Raw genomic sequence first — 16,681 nt, 5'->3', positions numbered from 1 at the left:
CGAAATGGGGGAGGAGGAGTCCTCCTCCAATCCTAGTCCAACTAGGATTGGAAGGTGGAGTCCTTCTCTCTTTCCCCACTTCCCCCTTTTTTTCTTTTTTTCCTTATCTTGCGCAGGGGCCTTCTTGGGCTTGCCCACCAGCCCACCAAGGGCTGGTGCGGCACCCCTAAGGCCTATGGGCTTCCCCGGGGTGGGCTGCCCCCTGGTGAACATCCGGAACCCATTCGTCACTCCCGGTACATTCCCGGTAATGCCAAAAACTTTCCGGTAATCAAATGAGGTCATCTTATATATCAATCTTCGTCTCCGAAACATTCCGGAAACCCTCGTCACATCCGTGATCTCATTCAGGACTCTGAACAACATTCGGTAACCAACCGTATAACTCAAATACGCATAAAACAACGCCGAACCTCAATTGTGCAGACCCTGCGGGTTCGAGAACTATGTAGACATGACCCGAGGGACTCCTCGGTCAATATCCAATAGCGGGACCTGGATGCCCATATTGGATCCTACATATTCTACGAAGATCTTATCGTTTGAACCTCAGTGCCAAGGATTCATATAATCCCGTATGTCATTCCCTTTGTCCTTCAGTATGTTACTTGCCCGAGATTCGATCGTTAGTATCCGCATACCTATTTCAATCTCGTTTACCGGCAAGTCTCTTTACTCGTTCCATAATACAAGATCTCGTGACTTACACTAAATCACATTGCTTGCAAGGCTTGTGTGTGATGTTGTATTACCGAGTGGGCCCCGAGATACGACTCCGTCACACGGAGTGACAAATCCCAGTCTTGATCCATACTAACTCAACGGACACCTTTGGAGATACCTGTAGAGCATCTTTATAGTCACCCAGTTACGTTGCGACGTTTGATACACACAAAGCATTCCTCCAGTGTCAGTGAGTTATATGATCTCATGGTCATAGGAATAAATACTTGACACGCAGAAAACAGTAGCAACAAAATGACACGATCAACCTGCTATGTCTATTAGTTTGGGTCTAGTCCATCACATGATTCACCTAATGATGTGATCCAGTTATCAAGCAACAACACCTTGTACATAGTCAGAAGACCCTGAGTATCCTTGATCAACTGGCTAGGCAACTAGAGGCTTGCTAGGTACAGTGTTTTGTCTATGTATCCACACATGTATCTAAGTCTTCATTCAATACAATTATAGCATGGATAATAAACGATTATTATGAACAAGGAAATATAATAATAACCAATTTATTATTGCCTCTAGGGCATATTTCCAACAGTCTCCCACTTGCACTAGAGTCAATAATCTAGTTCACATCACCATGTGATTTCAACAAATCCAACACCCATATAGTTCCGGGGTCTGATCACGTCTTGCTCGTGGGAGAGGTTTTAGTCAACGGTTCTGAAACTTTCAGATCCGTGTGTTCTTTACAAATCTTTATGTCATCTTATAGATGCTGCTACTACGTGCTATTCGGAAATACTCCAAATATCTACTCTACTATACGAATCCGTTTCACTACTCATAGTTATTAGGATTAGTGTCAAAGCTTGCATCGACGGAACCCTTTACGACGAACTCTTTAACCACCTCCATAATCGAGAAAATTCCTTAGTCCATTAGTCACTAAGGATAACTTTGACCGCTGTTCAGTGATTCAATCATGCATCACTCTCTGTACCTCTTAACAGACTTGTGGCAAGGCACATAGCAGGTGCGGTACACATCATGGCATACTGTAGAGTCTACGACTAAGGCATAGGGGACGACCTTCATCCTTTCTCTTTCTTCTGCCGTGGTCGGGCTTTTGAGTCTTACTCATTTTCACACCTTACAATACAACCAAGAACTACTTCTTTGCTGATCTATTTTGAACTCCTTCAAAAACTTGTCAAGGCATGCATTTCATTTGAAAGTTCTATTAAGAGTATTGATCTATCTCTATAGATCTTGCTGTTCAATGTTCAAATAGCTCTATCCAGGTCTTCCTTTGAAAAACTCCTTTCAAACAACCTTTTATGCTTCACAGAAATTATATATTACTTCTAATCAACAATATGTCAACCACATATACTTATCAGAAATTCTATAGTGCTCCCACTCACTTCTTTGGAAATACAAGTTTCTCATAAACCTTGTACAAACCCAAAAGCTTTGATCATCTCATCGAAGCATATATTCCAATTCCGAGATGCTTGCACCAGTCCATAAAAGGATCGCTGGAGCTTGCATACTTGTTAGTATCCTTAGGATCGACAAAACCTTCTGATTGTATCGCATACAATCTTTCCTCAAGGAAACCGTCGAGGAAACAATGTTTTGTCTTCCTATGTGCAATATTTCACAAATAATGCAGCAACTACTAACATAATTCCAACAGACTTTTAGCATCTCTACGAGTGAGAAAGTCACATCATAGTAAACTCTTTGATCTTGTCGAAAACATCTTTGCGACAAGTCGAGCTTTTCTTACTAGTGACTTATCACCATCATCGTCTGTCTTCCTCTTAAAGATCCATCTTTACTCAATAGTCTTACTACCATCAAGTAGTTCTTCCAAAGTCTACACTTTGTTTTATACATGGATCCTCTCTCGGATTTCATGGCCTTCAGCCATTTGTCAGAATCCGGGCCCACCATTGCTTCTCCATAACTCGCAGGTTCATTGTTGTTCAACAACATGACCTCCAAGACAGGGTTACCATACCACTCTGTAGTAGTACGCGACCTTTGTCGACCTACGAGGTTTGTAGTAACTTGATCCGAAGCTCTAATGATCACCATCATCAGCTTCCACTTTAATTGGTGTAGGCGCCACAGGAACATCTTCCTGCGCCCTGCTACACACTGGTTGAAGTGACGGTTCAATAACCTCATGAAGTTCCACCACCCTCCCACTCAATTCTTTCGAGAGAAACCTTTCCTCGAGAAAGGATCCGTTTCTAGAAACAAACACTTTGCTTTCGGATCTGAGATAGGAGATGTATCCAACTGTTTTGGATATCCTATGAAGATGCTTTTATCCGCTTTGGGTTCGACCTTATCAGACTGAAACTTTTTTCACATAAGCATCGCAGCCCCAAACTTTCAAGAAACGACAGCTTAGATTTCTCTAAACCTCAGTCTATACTGTGTCATCTCAACGGAAATACGCGATGCCCTATTTAAAGTGAATACGGTCGTCTCTAATGCATAACCCATAAACGATAGTGCTAATTCGATAAGAGACATCATAGTATGCACCATATCAAATAGGGCGTGGCTATGACGTTAGACACATCATCACACTATGGTGTTCCAGGTGGCATGAACTGCGAAACAATTTCCACATTGTCTTAACTGTGTACCAAAACTCGTAACTCAGATATTTATCTCTATGATCATATCGTAGATTGTTTATCCTCTTGTCACGACGATCTTCACTCAAAAATAGCTTTGCACTTTTTCAATATTTCAGACTTGTGATTCATCAAGTAAATACTCCTGTATCTACTCAAATCGTCAGTGAAGTAAGAACATAACGATATCCACTGCGTGCCTTAGCACTCATTGGACTACACACATCAAAAATGCATTACTCCCAACAAGTTACTTCCTTGTTTCATGTGGCATGTTTTGCATGTCTCAAGTGATTGAAAATTAAGTGAGTCCAAACGATCCATCCACATGGAGTTTCTTCATGCGTTTTATACCAACAGGTATGGTTTCCATGTCTCAAACGTTTCAAAAAGAGTGAGTACAAAGATCCATCAGCATGGAGCTTCTTCATGCATTTCACACCAACATGACTCAAGTGGCAGTGCCACAACTAAGTGGTACTATCATTATTACTTTGTATCTTTTGGCACTAACATTATGAACATGTGTAACACTATGATCGAGATTCAATAAACCATTGAGGGTAATTATTCAAGCAAATAGAATAACTACTATTCTTTTTAAATGAATAATCGTATTGCAATAATCACGATCCAATCATGTTCATGCTCAACACAAACACCAAATAACAATTATTTAGGTTTTACCACCAATCCCGATGATAGAGGGAGCGTGCGATGTTTGATCATATCAACCTTGGAAACACTTCCAACACTTATTGCCACCTCGCCTTTAGCTAGTCCCCGTTTATTCCATAGCTTTCATTTCGTGTTACTAATCACTTAGCAGCCGAACCGGTATCCAATACCCTCGCAATCCTAGGAGTGCTAGTAAAGTACACATCAACATTATGTATATCAAATATACTTCTTTCGACTTTGCCAGCCTTCTTATCTACCAAGCATCTAGGGTAGCTCCGCCTCAGTGATCGTTCCCCTCATAACAGAAGCACTTAGTCTCGGGTTTTGGTTTAATCTTGGTTCTCTTCATTAGTGCAGCAACTGTTTTGCTGTTTCCCTTCTAGCCCTTGCCTTTCTTGACACTTAGTGGTTTTACTAACCATCAACTATTGATGCTCCTTCTTGATTTCTACTTTCGCAGTGTCAAACATCGTGAATCGCTCAAGGATCATTGTATCTATCCTTGATATGTTACACTTCATCACGAAGCTCTCACAGCTTGGTTGCAGTGACTTTGGAGAACCATCACTATCTCATCTAGAAGATTAACTCCCACTTGATTCAAGCGATATTCGTACTCAGACAATCTGAGAACATGCTCAACGATTTGAGATTTTCTCCTTTACTTTGTAGGCAAAGAATCTTGTCGGAGGTCTTATACCTCTCAACAAGGGCACGAGCATGAAATCTCAATTTCATCTCTCTGAACATCTCTTATGTTCTGGGACGTTTTCAAAACATCTTCGGCACCTTGCTTCTAAGCCATTAAGTATTGCGCACTGAACTATCATGTAGTCATCAAAGACGTGTATGTCAGATGTTCACAACATCCACAGACGACGCCCGAGGTATAGCACACCGAGTGGTGCATTAAGGACATAAGCCTTCTGTCCAGCAATGAGGACAGTCCTCAGTTTTACGGACTCAATCCGTAAAGTTGCTACTATCAACTTTCAACTAAATTTTCTCTAGGAACATATAAAACAGTAGAGTTATAGCGCAAGCTTCATCGTAATTTGCAAATACCATTAGACTATGTTCATGATAATTAGTTCAATTAATCATATTACTTAAGAACTCCCACTCAAAAAGTACATCTCTCTAGTCATTTGAGTGGTACATGATCCAAATCCACTATCTCAAGTCCGATCATCACGTGAGTCAAGAATAGTTTCAGTGGTAAGCATCTCTATGCTAATCATATCAACTATACGATTCATGCTCGACCTTTCGGTCTCTTGTGTTCCGAGGCCATGTCTGTACATGCTAGGCTCGTCAAGTTTAACCCGAGTGTTCCGCGTGTGCAACTGTTTTGCACCCGTTGTATGTGAACGTTGAGTCTATCACACCCGATCATCAAATGGTGTTTCGAAATGACGAACTGTGGCAACGGTGCATAGTCGGTGTCGGGGATATACCCCGCAGTGTAACCCGGCTTGGAGTATGACCCACCAAGGACTTGGCGACTCACCGGCGACCTGGCGGGCGACTCATACTTGACCCCACAGGCGACTGAGATAAATGACGAAGGCCCAAGGCCCGGCGTACACCCTGGCATAAGGCGACTCATAAAGGGGCCAGGAGGGCCGACTCACATAGAAGGCCCAAGAAGAGGAGAGACTCCCTCACAAAGGAAACAAGGCCCCGATTAGGATTCAAGAGAGACTAGTCCTATTCCTACTTCTAGTAGGACTCTACATGTAAACCTACCCCTTCCACCTATATAAGGAGGGGTAAGGCGCCCCAAGGGGAAGGAAGATTGACAACTTAGGTCTAGACAAGACAGATCATGAGATAGAAAGATTAGACACCCACGAGATTAGAGGTGGCCAGTCTCCACCCTTGTAATCAAGATCATCATCTCCGTCAATGGAACACAAGCAGGACGTAGGCTTTTACCTCCATCGGAGGGGCCGAACCTGGGTAAACTCGCGTCTCTCGATTCCGACCAATCCCTTCAAGCCGCCACATGGTTGCGATGGACTCACACCTAAGTTCTCTCACAAGGACATCTGCCGTGACAAAACCACGACAATTGGCGCCCACCGTGGGGCTTATCGCACGGTGGAATTGTGTTCTTGGAGGGATATTTTCAGGGATCAAGATACTCGTGATTTGTTGGATGAAGAAGAATCAAGTGAAAGGATTTACGTCGCGGATGATGTTGAGCGTGAGAATATTAGGGTGGCGGTCTATACGTTGTTGTTGACCTGCAATTCATCAAGTCGCCGCTACAACCACGTTTGACCAAGGCCTATTCGACTGCAAAGTTGCTGTACGAGGGTGCATCCGTACTCACCGAGTTCCGTTGCTGCTCCATACAGATCAAGTTCCGACTTCCAAAGCAGCTGTATTCCACTACAACTTAAAATTTTACCACCCCCTGGATGTTTAGCATGAAGACCGAGCATACTACGTATTCTCTATGCCATGTAAAGCTTAGCAGGAAAGAGATCAAACAAATCAGCCATGTTACATGATCTTGCACGTGAAAAGGCAATCATTATGCAGAGGAAAAGGAAGATCACACCAAAAGGAAAGTTTCAAGCTATGTCGACTCTGCCGCCGCTTCCTACAAGATTGACAGGAAATCCATCTGCAGCATCACCGTCCGCTGCACCTTCCAAGTCGCCTCGCTTCACCTTGCACCGCTGCCCATCCGAGCCGGACTGGCCCCGTTGCGCCCGCCTCTGCCACCACGTATCCGAGCCGGACTCGACCGCGTCTCAAGCCTCCGTGGCAAACCCCGGGAGCTACAGACACCTACCTCCGCCTCTCTTATGCCCGTGCAAACCGCCGTCTGCCTCGCCAGCCACCTCACGTCGGCCTCACTCCCCATCGCACACGCGCGCCGGCTCGTCACCCTGCAACCGTGTGCCCGCCATAGCTCACCCCGCTTCGCTTCGCCAAGTCCGAGCCGGCCTCGTGCGCCTCTGTCGCTGCGGGTCCGAGTCAGCTCGTCCTGCGGAACCATCCCGCCGTCTCAAAATCCGGGCCGGACTCACCTCGCTCCGCAGCAACAACCGCGCTGAGCCGGCCTCGCCATCACCTCCGCCCGCTTCGCCGCGTCTGTTGCCATGGTCATGCTTGCATCCGCCTGCCTCTGCTCTGCTCGGCCGGCTCAGCTCCGCCCTCCATCACACACGGAGCCAATCACCGCAGGGAGTATCCATCCATCACGCTCACCCGACCGGAGAGACCCAAACTCGGCCTTCACTGTCCACATCACCAACCAGGCCCCACCTCAGCTGTCGTGGCCTCACCTTGCTGGACGTCGTGTCGCGGCACCTACCATCACCGCCGTGTAGGGTCTGTGGCGAGGAGGTGACCTGGCGAGGCGGCTTGAGCTACACGACGATCAAACAACAGCAGCCAAAAGTGTTGCCTCAACGACGGAAGACTGATTTACACGCATCAGGATCAAAGTCATATCAAGACCGGAAGGCATGAAGACCGAGACCAGCTCAGCTTACTTAGCAACTCAATTGGTAGCAAGCCGTCCAGACGTTACTTTTCGTGTTAGGTCGTGACACATGCACAGGCAGTTGCGATCAGGAGCTCCCCGCATGATCAAACCACCTCTTATGTGAAATTTAATGGACTGAGTCACTACGTGTCACTACATGAAGGTCAAAGGCAGCTAATAGGTACGTACTAGCTTCATCTCCACCATGGCTCACCTCGCCTCGGGCTGGCCAGGCCTCACCTTGAGCCGGCCATCTCGCAGCGAGCCGACTCTCCGCCGCCGCCGCACCAACACCGCTGCTCGCCTGCCCCCCCGACGGGAAGTCGTCCGACTACGCCATCGCCAGCTGGGGCGGCTCCTCCCGCGAGCACGCGTCGGCCCGTCGAGCTTTTGGCCGTTGGTGAACCTTTGGGGCTCGTGGATAGCAGTGTTCGTAAGGATGGCAAGACCGGAAATGTTTTGATTAACTCCACGCTCGGCAAGGAAGCCAAGCCACAATGGACAATGTGATTTGATCCATGTGCATGGACATGCATCCACGTGGATTGCTCAAGAAATACTATGACTACAAGGCAACATCTGAAAATACAACAACGTGGACGACTAGACCAGCACCAGCGTCTGCGTATGGGTCATCGGTATTTCACCCGACAAAATCATCTGGTGATATCCTTCCTGTTATTTTTAGCATACATTATTGTTTATAAAAACAATTACTTTAACCTGTAATATTTTACTATGCAGGACGAGTACTCAATACAAAAATGATATAATATTACGGGCGATGCTCAACGGATTCATGCACCGGTTTAGAATACCGCGGCTAACTCACCGTCCATGCCAGTTCATAATTGACGGACAACTCGCTGCGAGCGCCTATTTACAAATGATGCGGCCAACTGTCACGTCCGCATAATCAAAGGCGGTTTACGATATCGCGGCCGATTCTCGAGTCCATGTCAAAACGCCAGACAACTCTCACATTCAAGTTGCCGCACCAATGGTCCGGCTTATATCAACATGTCGGTGCAGTGCTCGCCTGTACGAGCCGCTCAATAGGAGGACACAAGTCGCCACCCTCACGGTCCGGACAACATCAACTTGCCGGTGCAGTGGCTTTATATCTCGGAAATGGAGCGAGTACCAGTATCGTTTCTCTGCCGGTTTATACCACAATCAAGTATGGAGACTCTCAAGCCGCCTCCTTGAGTCGACTTAAGACTCGGGGGCTACATGGACATGGCTCGGCAGACTCAACTGGGATGAATAATTCAAGAACCAAAGGTCATTACAGAAAAATTATCATCTTAGGGTGGCGCTTGAGCTTTCTGACTCGCCCCATCCTGTCGCGACCTTATGAGCCGACGAAACCATCATCTTAGGGTGGCGCTTGAGCTTTCTGACTTGCCCCATCCTGTCGCGACCTTATGAGCCGACGAAACCAACATCTTAGGGTGGCGCTTGAGCTTTCTGACTCGCCCCATCCCGTCGCGACCTTATGAGCCAACGAAACCTGCATTTTAGGGTGTGTGCTCGAGCTTTCTCTCGAGCTTTCTGACTCGCCTCATCCTGTCGCGACCTTATGAGCCGACGAAACCTGCATTTTAGGGTGTGTGCTTGAGCTTTCTGACTCGCCTCATCCTGTCGCGACCTTATGAGCCGACGAAACCTGCATTTTAGGGTGTGTGCTCGAGCTTTATGACTCGCCTCATCCTGTCGCGACCTTATGAGCCGACGAAACCTGCATTTTAGGGTGTGTGCTCGAGCTTTCTGACTCACCTCATCCTGTCGCGACCTTATGAGCCGACGAAACCTGCATTTTAGGGTGTGTGCTCGAGCTTTCCGACTCGTCTCATCCTGTCGCGACCTTATGAGCCGACGAAACCTGCATTTTAGGGTGTGTGCTCGAGCTTTCTGACTCGCTTCATCCTGTCGCGACCTTATGAGCCGACGAAACCTGCATTTTAGGGTGTGTGCTCGAGCTTTCTGACTCGCCTCATCCTGTCGTAACCTTACGAGCCGACGAAACCATCATCTTAGGGTGGCGTTGAGCTTTCTGCATCGCCCTATCCTGTCGCGACCTTATGAGCCGACGAAATCATTATCTTGGGTGGTGCCACCGTGACTCACTGAGCCGGCTTATTTAAAATAGCTTGATTCCATACTTATCATATCATATACATGCATCATATTGCATTGCATCACACATCATACATACATGTCATGCCGGTCTTCAAATCGGGTCAAAGCATAAATTCTTGCAGGTGCAAATAAATCTTTGAATAGCCAATTTGGCTGGATTTTTATCATGGTTTGTCATAACCAGTGTTAAATGATTGGGGGTTTTGAAAGCCAGCTCGGAAGAATTGATTATTGTCAAAGAGCCGCCCTATCACATATAATGCGGAGTCATCTAATTGACCAGCCCTTGGATTTCTCCAACTTGTGTTCTGTAGTAAACTACAACACTTATGATTTTCTCCGACATATGGATTTCTCAAGGATATATTTGCTGGGTTACATTGCAACCACGGTCAAGGATTTCTTTTATCACAAAGGCATCATCAGCTCACAGAGTGGATATGATTTTTATTCCACAATGGAAGGAATAGCCCCGAGTCGCTGCAGACACACAACCCGACACTTGGGGGCTACATTATTCAAATCAAGATTACATCAAAGTATGAAAGTCCCATGTCGCTGCAAGCATGCACCATGACACTTGGGGGCTAATGCAATCCGCTTTTCAAATGATCACATCATCAATAGACCCGGCTATTTCAAGAAGATAAGCCGGCCCTAGGGGGCTACAGGTCGCTCATTATTCAAGTATGGATTCAAGGAAGAACCGACTTATCATTTTTATAATGACCCGGCCCTTGGGGGCTACACATTGCTGCTCAAGGAGAAGAATAAGGAAGTCCCGAGTCGCCGCAAGCAATCGACCCGTCACTTGGGGGCTACACCATTCAGATCATAATTTTTAAAGTCCTAGGTTGCTGCAGGCAAGACAACTCGGCCCTTGGGGGCTACATCATTAAGTTGTTTCATAGATCATGAGGTTTAAATTGGAGACCCGGCCCATCACACACTGATGACCCGGCCCTTGGGGGCTATAGGTAATATGGATATATGAAAAAATTGAAGAGCACATTTCATTCTGTCATGGAGGTGAAGTATTGGGAGACCGGTTCAGCATATTTTTATCTAGTTGAAGCACTGAAGGACCGGCTCAACATCACACGGATTTGTCAATTGGAGTTCAGTTGTTTGATGGGGCACTACTAATTATGATGACCCGCCATTGTCAATCATGACCCGCCATTGTCAATCATAACCTGCCGAAGCAAGAGAAGCTAGTTCAACATTGTGTGGATTTCTTATTTCCCAAATTTTCATCAAGCCAAAACATTGGAGGCCGACTCAATGGCATATGTATTTTATTACAAAGGACACGTACCTACGAGATGATTGAAGGCGGTTCGAAGAAACCCGGATTTTTCAAGGAGCCACTTCAGTAAATCAAGCCGGCCACAGGAGTAAGCCGGTCCCTTAACTTGTTTATTATTCTTATTTCAGGAGCTTACCATGAATAAATTCAAGCTAACCTTGGGGGCTAATGTCGGGGATATACCCCGCAGTGTAACCCGGCTTGGAGTATGACCCGCCAAGGACTTGGCGACTCATCGGCGACTCAGCAGCGACCTGGCGGGCGACTCATACTTGTCCCCACAGGCGACTGAGATAAATGACGAAGGCCCAAGGCCCGGCGTACACCCTGGCATAAGGCGACTCATAGAGGGGCCAGGAGGGCCGACTCACATAGAAGGCCCAAGAAGAGGAGAGACTCCCTCACAAAGGAAACAAGGCCCGGATTAGGATTCAAGAGAGACTAGTCCTATTCCTACTTCTAGTAGGACTCTACATGTAAACCTACCCCTTCCACCTATATAAGGAGGGGTAAGGCGCCCCAAGGGGGAGGAAGACTGACAACTTAGGTCTAGGCAAGACAGATCATGAGATAGACAGATTAGACACCCACGAGATTAGAGGTGGCGAGTCTCCACCCTTGTAATCAAGATCATCATCTCCGTCAATGGAACACAATCAGGACATAGGATTTTACCTCCATCGGAGGGGCCGAACCTGGGTAAACTCGCGTCTCTCGATTCCGACCAACCCCTTCAAGCCGCCACATGGTTGCGATGACCTCACACCTAAGTTCTCTCACGAGGACATCTGCCGTGACAAAACCACGACAGTCGGGGAAAACACAATTTCATCTTGAAATTTTAGTGAGAGATCACCTCATAATGCTACCATCGTTCTAAGCAAGATAAGGTGCATAAAGGATTAACATCACATGCAATTCATAAGTGACATGATATGGCCATCATCATGTGCTTCTTGATCTCCATCACCAAAGCACCGACACAATCTTCTTGTCACCGGCATCACACCATGATCTCCATCATCATGATCTTCATCAACGTGTCGCCATCGTGGTTGTCGTGCTACCCATGCTATTACTACTTAAAGCTACGTCCTAGCAATATAGTAAACGCATCTGCAAGCACAAACGTTAGTTTAAAGACAACCCTATGGCTCCTGCCGGTTGCCGTACCATCGACGTGCAAGTCGATATTAACTATTACAACATGATCATCTCATACATCCAATATATCACATCACGTCGTTGGCCATATCACATCACAAGCATACCCTGCAAAAACAAGTTAGACGTCCTCTAATTGTTGTTGCATGTTTTACGTGGTTGCCATGGGTATCTAGTAGGATCGCATCTTACTTACGCAAACACCACAACGAAGATGTATGAATTTCTATTTGACCTCTCTCCCAGGACCTCCTCGGTAAAATCTGATTCAACTAAAGTTGGAGAAACCGACACTCGCCAGTCATCTTTGAGCAACGGGGTTGCTCGTAGCGATGAAACCAGTCTCTCGTAAGCGTATGAGTAATGTCGGTCCGAGCCGCTTCGATCCAACAATACCGCGGAATCAAGAAAAGACTGAGGGCAGCAAATCGCACATCACCGCCCACAAAAACTTTTGTGTTCTACTCGAGATTACATCTACGCATGAACCTGGCTCTAATACCACTGTTGGGGAACGTTGCATGGGAAACAAAAATTTTCCTACGCGCATGAAGACCAATCATGGTGATGTCCATCTACGAGAGGGGATTTCCGATCTACGTACCCTTGTAGACCGCACAGCAGAAGCGTTAATAAACGCGGTTGATATAGTGGAACGTCCTCACGTCCCTCGATCCGCCCCGCGAACCGTCCGACGAACCGTCCCGCGATCCGTCACACGATCCGCTCCGATCTAGTTCCGAACGGACGGCACCTCCGCATTCAGCACACATACAGCTCGACAATGATCTCGGCCTTCTTGATCCAGCAAGAGAGACGGAGAGGTAGATGAGTTCTCCGGCAGCGTGATGGCGCTCCGGAGGTTGGTGGTGATCTAATCTCAGCAGGGCTCCGCCCGAGCTCCGCAGAAACGCGATCTCGAGGAAAAACCGTGGAGGTATGTGGTCGGGCTGCCATGGAAAAGTTGTCTCAAATCAGCCCTAATACCTCAGTATATATAGGGGTTCAGCCGAAGGGGGAGTAGGAGTCCTCCTCGAATCCTAGTCCAACTAGGATTGGAAGGTAGAGTCCTTCTCTCTTTCCCCACTTCCCCCTTTTTTTCTCTTTGATTTTTCCTTATCCTGCGTCGGGGCCTTCTTGGGCTTGCCCACCAGCCCACTAAGGGCTGGTGCGGCACCCCTATGGCCTATGGGCTTCCCCGGGGTGGGCTGCCCCCCCGGTGAACATCCGAAACCCATTCATCACTCCCGGTACAATCCCGGTAATGCCGAAAACTTTCGAGTAATCAAATGAGGTCATCCTATATATCAATCTTCATTTTCGGACCATTCCGGAAACCCTCGTGACGTCCGTGATCTCATCCGGTACTCCGAACAACATTCGGTAACCAACCATATAACTCAAATACGCATAAAACAACGTTGAACCTTAAGTGTGCAGACCCTGCGGGTTCGAGAACTATGTAGACATGACCCGAGGGACTCCTCGGTCAATATCCAATAGGGGGACCTGGATGCCCATATTAAATCCTACATATTCTACGAAGATCTTATCGTTTGAACCTCAGTGCCAAGGATCCATATAATCCCGTATGTCCTTCCCTTTGTCCTTGAGTTCCTCTGGTGTCAGTGAGTTATATGATCTCATGGTCATAGGAATAAATACTTGACACGCAGAAAACAATAGCAACAAAATGACACGATCAACATGCTACGTCTATTAGTTTGGGTCTAGTCCATCACATGATTCACCTAATGATGTGATCCAGTTATCAAGCAACAACACCTTGTACATAGTCAGAAGACCCTGACTATCCTTGATCAACTGGCTAGCCAACTAGAGGCTTGCTAGGGACAGTGTTTTGTCTATGTATCCACACATGTATCTAAGTCTTCATTCAATAAAATTATAAGATGGATTATAAACGATTATCATGAACAAGCAAATATAATAATAACCAATTTATTATTTCCTCTAGGGCATATTTCCAACAGTCACCATCTCGAGTACATGCGCCAACTCAGGTCTTAGGACATAGAACGAATGTTGTACTAGAGACTCACAGATGATCTATCGTTGCGTCTCATAGTTGGGTCTGTCCAACTCAGACATTATCTCGTTCGGATCCGAGTATGTCGAACCCGACCAGATCTTTCTGAGTCCATATTATCCAGCTAGCATCCAATGCTACATGGTCAGTGAGACCGGACCATCCACCGTATCATATGCCAGTCTAGTTGGTTGCGCATCCACACAACTCTTTCCACTAGGGGCCATTTAGGACAGTCATCATATAATGTATAGTCTCCCAAACAAGTCACGTACTTGTTAATACACATCATTAATAATGTCCAAGGAGTGATTCATAAACGCATAGGAAATATTATCATACATGATTGCCCCTGGGCATATCTCCAGCAGTGTCTCTTCCTTTGAGTGAGCTTAATATTTCTCCCCCTTTAATATTTCTCCCCCTTTGGGTAAGCATAAGCTTTGATATTTCTCTCCCCTTTGACATTAATTTCCAAAAAGGGTCAGAGGGTAAGGGATCCTTGCGAGTAAGGGTCATTGAGAACTTTTACTGAAAAAGTTGAGAGAACATGACAAAGAACTCAAGTAACTAAAATTGGAGACTCCGAGGCAAACTAGATTGGTGGAAACGATAATGATCATAGGGCTCAGGGTGAAATCGGTTATGCCGAAGTGTTCCTTGTCGGTAGTACCGAATAGGTCTTTGGCAGTATATTTTCCATTCTGGTGAAGCCGATTTCCCAGATTGTGAGGGTCCGAATTGTAAACAGAAACTTGGCAAAACATTCTTGGTAATTTTGGTGAACAAAATTTTCAGAAAGACTTGACATATTTTGCGTGAAATTCTTGACAATATTTACAAGGAGTTTTCAAAAGATATGCAAGGAATTTTCTCAACTAGATGGAGGTTGACTGGTTCCAAGAAAGCATGCAACTAAAAGATGAACCATACAAGAAACTTCATTTAGGTGATGATCGGCGACTAGGTCACCTCTATTAGAGTACCTACAAAAGGTTAGATGGAATACAAGGGGGCATAGATTTCCAAGTTATAAGATAGTGTCATATAAATATTATCAAGGAATAATGAAGTAAGCTCATGCCCTTGTAACATCCGAGTGAGTCTAGCTTAAGTTTGAAGCATCTACGAAGTTCAACTCACTCCTCAAGTGAACAAACACTTTATCATCAAGTGGCTTAGTAAAGATATCGGTGAACTGTTTGTTAGTAGGAACATGTTTGAGATTTATATCTCCTTTGGCAACATGATCACGAATGAAATGATGGCAAACTTGAATATGTTCAGTTCGAGAATGTTTCACAGAATTATGAGCAATCTTAATAGCACTTCCATTGTCACACAACAATGGAAAATGTTTCACATGCATGCCATAATCCTTAAGAATTTGTGTCATCCATAGTAATTTTGCACAACATTATTCGGCGAGAGTGTATTCCGCTTCAGCGGTAGATAGAGGTACCGAGTTTTGTTTCTTGGACGACAAAGACACAAGATATATCCCAAGAAATTGACATGTACCCGAGGTGGATTTTCTATCAACCTTGTCTACGACATAGTCCAAGTCGGAATAGCCAATGAGATTAAAAGAAGATACCTTGCGATACCAAATATCAAAGTTTGGTGTATGTATCCAATATCTCACAATTATTTTCACGGCCTTAAGATGACACTCTTTGGGTGTCACTTGATATCATGCACACATGCACACACTAAGCATGATATCAGAATGGGAGGCACATAGATATAGCAATGAATGGATCATTGATTGATAAACTTTCTGATCAACCAGTTTGTCCTCCTTAGTGAGGTAAACATGTCCACTAGTAGGCATGTGAGTTTTCATACCTTTGCATTCTTGCATACTGAACCTCTTGATAAAATCCTTGGTATACTTGGTTTGATATATAAACATACCTTCTCTCGTTTGCTTGATTGGCAAACCAAGGAAAAATTTCAGCTCACACATCATGGACATCTCATATTTCTCACACATCAACCTTCCAAATTTCTCACTAAAATGTGGGTTAGTAGATCAAAAGATAATATCATCCACATAGATTTGGCACACAAATAATTCACTGTGAACTCTTTTAGTGAACAAGGTGCATCATTTTTACCAATGTTAAAACCCTTTTCAATAAGATACTTCGTTAGGCATTTGTACCAAGCTCGAGGGGCTTGTTTAAGACAATATAGAGCTTTACAAAGTTTATAAACATGATTAGGTTTCTTAGGGTTCACAAAGACGGTAGGTTCTTTTACATAAACTTCCTCTTCAGTTTAACCATTTAGAAAATCACTTTTGACATCCATTTGGTAAAGAGTAATATCATGGTCATTTGCGTAAGCAAGAAGTATACGGATGGCCTCAAGTATAGCAACGGAGGCATAAGTCTCACTTTAGTCCATACATGCGACTTGAGTGTAACCTTGAGCTATGAGACGCGCCTTGTTGCATACCACTTAGCCATCTTCATCCTGCTTGT

This window comes from Hordeum vulgare, chromosome 6H (assembly GCF_904849725.1).
Source record: "Hordeum vulgare subsp. vulgare chromosome 6H, MorexV3_pseudomolecules_assembly, whole genome shotgun sequence".
Classification (NCBI taxonomy): Eukaryota; Viridiplantae; Streptophyta; class Magnoliopsida; order Poales; family Poaceae; genus Hordeum; species Hordeum vulgare.
Note: the sequence above shows the minus strand (reverse complement) of the source record.